Source organism: Thamnophis sirtalis, unplaced genomic scaffold (assembly GCF_051295495.1).
Source record: "Thamnophis sirtalis isolate CommonGarterSnake01/CBP01778 unplaced genomic scaffold, rThaSir2_p1.2 scaffold_11, whole genome shotgun sequence".
Classification (NCBI taxonomy): Eukaryota; Metazoa; Chordata; class Lepidosauria; order Squamata; family Natricidae; genus Thamnophis; species Thamnophis sirtalis.
In genome coordinates, this window is record NW_028261391.1 from 24,779,688 (window position 1) to 24,787,489 (window position 7,802).

Here is a 7,802-nt window from a genome sequence, read left to right on the forward strand (position 1 = left end):
TAGACAAAATATATGACACATTATCAGACCAAAACATGTGAGGACCCTGCAAGATCCTTAAAAAAGGGATCACCTGGATGAGGCGTAAAAACCAAATCACCTGGTTGGGATCGTCATATAATTAAATGAAATAAAGCTTGCCACCAGGAGCAAATTTAGACGGAGATAAGCAATCTAGAACTTTGCTTCCCCCTTTATCAACTTACTGTATATACCAATGAACATGAAGACTTGCACGTTATCCTGGTTCATGCACAAATTAAACTGGGTTTTCTTTAAACAAATTAAACTGGGTTTTCGTTAAACCTGCCATAATTTCGGCTGCCAGGTCTAAATGGCAGATATCCAGATGGCAAAAAATACGGAAAACTTAGGTCATTTTTGCTGTTATCTGGTTGAAACTTGGATGTTTGCCACATGGATATGTTAGTTTGTTAATGATTAATCAAATGACGATACCAATTAAATTGAGTAAAACCACATGGCTATTGTAGCCCTACCATAGTGGACTGATTCATATAATGCTAATATGTAATAAGCTTTCACAGCATTAAATCAAATCAGCCATATTATGTTGTAGGGTTTTTAATTATGTTCTGGTGACAAGTTAAAGGTATTGGAACCTAAATGGAGGCTTTGGCTGTTACAACTCAGCAGGACTTGAGCTACACTACCTCACTCAAAACATGGGGTTGCATTCTGTAGCCTCAGTAAAGTATAATCTTGAGCAGCATTAATTTGGAGCTTTTTGCAGCTATCCTAATTTTCCAGTCTGATGTAAAGTACTAAACTGGGCTCCCTACATAAAAAAGAGCCTATTAAAAATAGATCTGACCTTTTCAGTGACTAAAGTACTAAAACAGTAAAGAAAAAAAAATCCTAGGAGCTGAGAAATGTGAGGTTCTTCCTGCATTGTCATTTTTGGACCATGATTTCACTGGATAAATAGGAAAGAAGAAAAGTACTTTGTCAAAAAAGATACGCCTTTCTATGTTAAAAAGGTTCTGCATGCTTGTTGTGAAGTTAGTCAAATAATTGTCAAACAATTGTACATTATTACTCTAACCTTTCTATTCATGTGCAAATGTCCCAATATTTAATCCATATTTCTTATGGAAGAGTTGTGAGCCTAAAGGGTTGAAAAGGAAAGTGTCCATACAATTCATTGTAGAATTGCCATTATCTGTTTATTATTATTAAAAATGTCTGTTATAATGAAGTACAATGAATACAATGAGACTTTCCAGTTCTTCTATATCCCCAGCTGCAGTCATTTTTCTGGTCTGTTATTCTTCGGTCACATCTACCTTCTGCTATCATTTCACAGCATTCCAAATGAAGTTTTACAATGACATCTAGAGAAAGTCATGGTTTTGCATTGTAAATAAGCAGAATAATGTTGGCCATCTTTGTAAATTACTAAGCACCAAAGCCTGCAGCTTCAAAGATGTTGCAACTTTTTGAAGGCTTTGGCACATGCTGTAATTTTAAGGATCAGAAGAAAAACATTTAAAGTAGTAAACATCACTTCTGTATCATGCAAATTTGCCAAGAGGTTTTTAGATAGTTTCAAGAATTTCAAAGGCTCCTGTATGCATTCATTGGAATTCCTGTAGGCCAGTCCTTTTCAAATTTGGCAACTTTAAAATATGTAGATTTGCCAACTTCTTTTTCAGAGAAGCCTTCTACCTCTATTTGCATGTCAGCTAGAAATCAAGCAAGCTGGAAATCGAATAAGTAAGGTTTTCTTTATTATTGCAATTACATGATTTTTAAAAATCGCAACTTTTCTTTTTTTATAAATAATTTTTATTAAATGTTTTGATCTTAAAAACAACAGGAAAGACACAGCAAAGAAAAAAACTCAATAAGACAAAACACAACAAAACAAATCTAAAAAATCACAACTTTTCAACTACTGTGTGGTTTGAATTGACAGGATTTTCTCTTATGTCCCTGCTGACAATTTTGTATGCTTATATCAAACTTTTGATAGGATCAGGGATCAAACCAGAAAGTAACTCTACATTAAAACCATGAGTATAAAACATAAAAAGAGGTACTACATTTCTTAAGACTTAGCAAAACTGAAAAAGTATGGATTAACTCTTCTCTAACAGAAACACTTTTCAAACCAATTTCTTGAATTAACGTAGCCCCTACGGTAAAATAAGATCTTCTGACACAATGAATAGCAGCCAATGACTCCTATACATCAGTTGCATATATATGCAAAAATTTCTCCCAGCTACTAGAGGAAGCATTCGGAATTACATGAAACTTCTAGATGCGAATCACATTTTTCTTCTTTTTTAATGCAAAGTGCTTCCCTCACTCAAGGAAAACTAAGGTGACTTCATGCAGGTTTACTATTTCCTAGATAATAGATTACCAGAACATGTATGAGCCTTTACACACAGCACTGTATGTACATCACACCATATCACTAAACAATCAGTTTTGGTGATTTATAAAATGCACTGAAAGATTTTGTGGATCTTTTATTGTTCCATAAAGCTTTGGTAAGAAATCTTCAAATTATGGCTTACTGCAAAGTAGGAACTTAGTTGTAATTTCACTGTCTTTTTTTTTTTTCATCAGGGCAACACAGCAATTATGCAATCCATAAATTTTCAAACCAAAATAATTATTCAGGCCAAAATGTAATGCAAACAGGTCCTGTATTTAAATTGATACTGCCGGTCGTACATGCATACATTAAAATTCAGAGCCTTCCTTTATTAGTTATTTACAGCATAAGTGGAACAGCCTAGCAACCAGAGTTTTGTCCCTATCCCTACGAGGGTGACCTTTGTCAGACCATGATTTACACAGCTTTATCCCACTGTTTTCTAAATCACAAAACCCCAGCAAGGCCAACAAATACAAAGGAGGATAGAGATGGTCAAGACAATGCATTATTATGCCAGCAACATTTTCTACTGCCACCATAAAAATTGAACCCTGCTAAGGACTACTAATGAGGACAGGCCTTAAGGGGTGACTCTTTCTATTTGTAGAAATCTGTGACCGCTGTTTTTTTTAAAAAATTTAATGTGTTTATATGCATGCCACCCTTAATTAATGCCTCTGGACCAATTTACAGCGCAGTAATTAAAATACATTAATAATCTTAACAACCACCTTTAAAAAGAAGGACAAAAAGTAGTTGTTAAACCACAATATTCAGCAGGAAATAAAGTCCAAATGCCATCTTTCATTGCTGGTAAATAAGAAGTAGTGTCAAAGGCAATATAATTATACCATCTATTTCTAAGTACAGGAAAAAGGAAACACTTCTACTAGTAATTTAGATTTAAAATCTGAGCTTTCCCGAAGGATGAATAGGAATGGCATTTCCTTTCTTGTTTCCTGTTCCTCTTTCACTGTTCAAGAAAGGCAACTAAAGCTAGGAAATAAAGAACTATTTCGCCAGCAATATTCTGCAGATTTTATTTATTCTGTGCTCTGCCTACTTGGAACATATACAGAACACAGTTCTGTTCCTGGGAGGTCAGATTTAATTCTTAGGTTGAATAAAGTGAGTTGGCAAAAACTCATCTGGTGCCAGAGCCCCAAGATTATTCAGTGTTCTAAATTTATCTGTTGCTTTCAAATTGGGATGATGGGAAAAATCAAGTATAGATTAGTTCAACATGTTTTCTGGATGATTATAGATGTAACGTGAAGTTTCAATCATTTTTTTGTTTCTTTGGAGTCAGGTTATTTATTTATTTTTATTTATTTATTAAACAGATTTATATAGCCACCCAACTCAAACATACAGTGAGTCTTATAACAAAATTGCTTGGCCAGGAATTGCCAACTTCAGATAAAGAAGGCCTGGTTTGAAGGCCTCTTTATATTTTATTTGGATCACTGTAACATGTTCAAAACAATTTGTAGGCCACCACTATAGGAAAATATTTCATCCATTTGTGTGTGGGGGAGGGTAGGGATTTGGATACCCTTCATTGATGAAAGAAATGTCCTTCTGGGTTTGGCTCCAAGTGGGGAAAAAGACACTGGAGACATGGAGGCTGCTTGGAAAGAATGGTTTATTGGTGGACAGGACCACATGGCTTGAGTCTTGAACAGAAAAGGTGATCACATGCTTCAATGTTGGTGGAGAAGAAGAGAAGGGCTGAAGAAGGGGCTTGCTAGGCTTTTTATAACCTGTTCAGTCCCACCTCTCTGTTTCCTATTCCTGTGTAAGAAATGTATTCTGATTGGTTGTCAGACTCCCATGGAGCCATGCAGGGGCAACTCTCTAAGTTGTGTTTTGAATCCAGGTTTGGTTGAGTTCTTAGATGCCATGTGGTGAGTTGGGGACAATATTATCATGCTTTAACCCCATCCCCCTGTTGCTGCAGTGGAGAAGCCTTTATTATGTAAAGTGGACTAGCTTGGCCTTCTTAATGGCCCATTGCCAAAGTGGGGATGGGCAGGAAGCTACAGGCAGCTATTATGTCTTTTAAAACATGTTTCTTTCTTTTCACATCCAGAGAAATATTCTCCCATTTCAATATTTCCTAGGACAGTGATCCCCAACCCCCGGTCTGCGGACCGGTGCCGGGCCGTGGAGTATCTGGCACCGGGCCGCGCAGCGGCCGGGGGCCATGATCGCTGCAGCGGCCGGGGGCCATAGTTTCTTTCTGTATGCAAATTAGGGCTAACTGGCACAAGGGGTGTTACTGGACCGCTGGTGGCACTCTGACGTCACCAGCGGCCCACCGCCCCCCTGTGTCCAGCGCCGCCCTTCTCATTCCTTTTCAGCACTTCAGCGCTGGCCGATTCCTGAAAAAAACCTAAGAGCGCCTGCGCAGCTACGTAGGGCTAGCGTAGACAGCGCTAGTAGTGTAGCCTTGCGTAGGCGCAGTTTGTGCTATGCTATCTATGCTAGCCATACTGAACTGCACCTGCGCAAGGCTACGCTACTAGCGCTGGTCATCGACGTATTCCACCGAAACCAATCATTTATTCTTAGTGGGGGTTAAGAACAAATGTATTCTCAATAAATTCAGTTCAACAGTATGGTTTTTCTTCTTCATTTAGTCCAATGTTCCAACTTTTACAGCCATATGCTGCAAATGGGATAACTATACCCTTGCAGTATTGTCCTTGCATTTCAGTGCAATATATCCACTTTTAATAATGTGTTTAAATCTGTAATAATAGTTCTTCCACATAAGAGACTTCCTTTTTTCATGATTACACAATTACTTTGAAATTTAGAATCGGGCAAGACAAAGTCCATTACCATATCAAGTATCCTCTGCCTACTTACATTATGCAGGTTTCTTTGTTGACATAATCTTTGAATAAAACAGGATGGATAGATGGATGGATGGATGGATGGATGGATGGATGGATGGATAGATAGCTAGATAGATAGATGTGTCTGAATTTTGCACACTCTGCCTTCATTGTCAACAAGAGGTTTCTGTAGTTATATGTAGAAACCATAGTTGGAGAACTTCCTAAAATCTTCTTGAGAGAGTTCTAAAATAAACCATAATAATTGAATCAATACATAAAAGTGGGAAGGGAAAGCAGACTTTACCAACTACTTAGTATTAGTGAAAGCTGTTTTGGAAATAATATGTATTTAAAAAAGAGGAATCTCTGTCAGACAAACGCTTTTCTTAGAAATTTTACAGCTAATTTATGAGTTAACTAGTATGTTCAAATTTTCATAATTTATTTTTTTTAAACCACAATGGGTGAAAATCCATTGTGTTCAGAATCTAGTGATTAATCAGAGATGGTGTATTTATAAACAAAGAATATAACTTTTAAAAACAGGTTGCTATATCCTCATCTTTTTATGTAATGGGCATGCAGCCAATATGACAATAGATTGTACAATAGCAAACATTCCTCTCATTGCTGTGGAAGCAACATAGTTCTAATTTTAACAAATATAATGTTTTTTTGAATTCGTTCATAGCCCAGTTCACCATGGGCCATTGCCTCTATCCTGCCATATTTAGTTAAACACTGCAACTTAATGTAAGACATTTTACTATAAAGTAATGATAAATACTGCCTCAAGTCAAGCACAATATCTACTGATTACATGGACAACAAACAATCTGCATGGATTGACAAGCAAAATGATTATGTGGACACAAATTGAGTGGTTTGGCAACAATATATAAGTGGTTTGCCATTAACTTTCACCAGGATTTGTTTGTTTCTTTGAACCTATTCCCCAGGGTTTGCCTGATATTCTCCCATCCATATTAACGTATCTAGCCCTGCTCAGCTTTTTTATTATTATTATTATTATTAAAGTGGCTTCAAGAATGTATTTTAAGTAAACTGATAAGTGATGAAGACATATTTGGCTTAAATCCATTGCTTTAATTCCCCTGTAAAACAGCCTGAACATTGCCAAATAGAGTCATTTTTTTGTTATTTTAAATTCCAAAAATGTAGAAAGAAAAACATTCCATTGTAATTAGGAATAAAACCCAAGTGTCATTGAACTAGGATAGTTATTAATTATTTTTCAGGCTCAGAATTTTGGAGTACTATATATTTTTCCAGAATATATATTGCTCTTTTATGTTTAGATCTTGGTTTAAGTCCTCAGTTTTCAAGCAGACACATTCTTTTGGAAAGTCTTGCATACCTTCTATAACTGCTGTTAGACTTGGCTCGCACTTTCAAGTTTCCTGCCACTTAAATTCATGTTGAAAAATTTCATTGTTCATTGGTCATTGTTTCTGAAATTGAGCTTAAAAGGAAACAGGTAGAGGAGTGCAAGCTAGCTAGTCATTTGGTAAACTTACTGCCAATTTCCTTGTACTTGACAAAGGCATTCTGCTTTCATTGTGCCTGGGAAAAGATAAGGCTTCCTTCCCTCAGTGAATTTGAACCTGAATACTCACCTACACACATACCTTTAGAACAAAAACTTGGGCCTATATCCAACTTGCCATGCAGAGAACAGCGGCGATTCTGTTCCAAACATTATCTGGAAAAGGAAAATGTGAGCTGTAAAAAGTAGTTGGAATAACTATTTAGTGAATTGCAACAGGATTTAACATATAAAGCAGGGGTGGGTTCCAGCTGGCACTACTGTTGTTTCGCTCGTGTGCGCTCTTCGCTGTGTACGCAACTGAAAAACAAGATGGTGGAGCCGACGGTGCCGACCGGGGAACTGGTTTGGGGGGGTGGCAGGCCTGAGTCACTGCCAGTTCCTGTGACCCAGGCCACCAAACCACTACCGGTTCGACCAGTGGTGGGCTTCAAAAATGTTTACAACTTATTCTGTTGGTGTGGTCTGTTTTGTGGGAGTGGCTCGGATGTCATGTGACCAGGTGGGAGTGGCTTGGTGGTCATGTGACCGGGTGGGCATGGCCAAGTTGGAAAATGTGGTAAAACTCATTTAACAACGCTCTTGCTTAGCAACCAAATTTTTGGGTTCAATTGTGATTATAAGTTCCCTCCCTCCCTCCCTCCCTCCCTCCCTCCCTCCCTCCCTTCCTTCCTTCCTTCCTTCCTTCCTGTGCCTCTCTCCCCTACTTATTTTCTTTCTTTCTCTTCCTTCTTCTTTCCTTCTTGTGTCTCTCTCTCCCATACATTTTCTTTCTTTCTCTTCCTTCCTTCTTTATTATCTCTTTCTCTCCAACTTTTTTCTCTTTCTCATTCTTTCTTTCTCTCACTCTCTCATACACACACAAACACACACACACACACACACACCATTTTCCTCTTGCCTGCCATTGACAGCTCTCAAAGAGAAAGAAGGTGTTGGAAAGGGGTTGGATTAGATTACCTCCATGTTCCCTTGC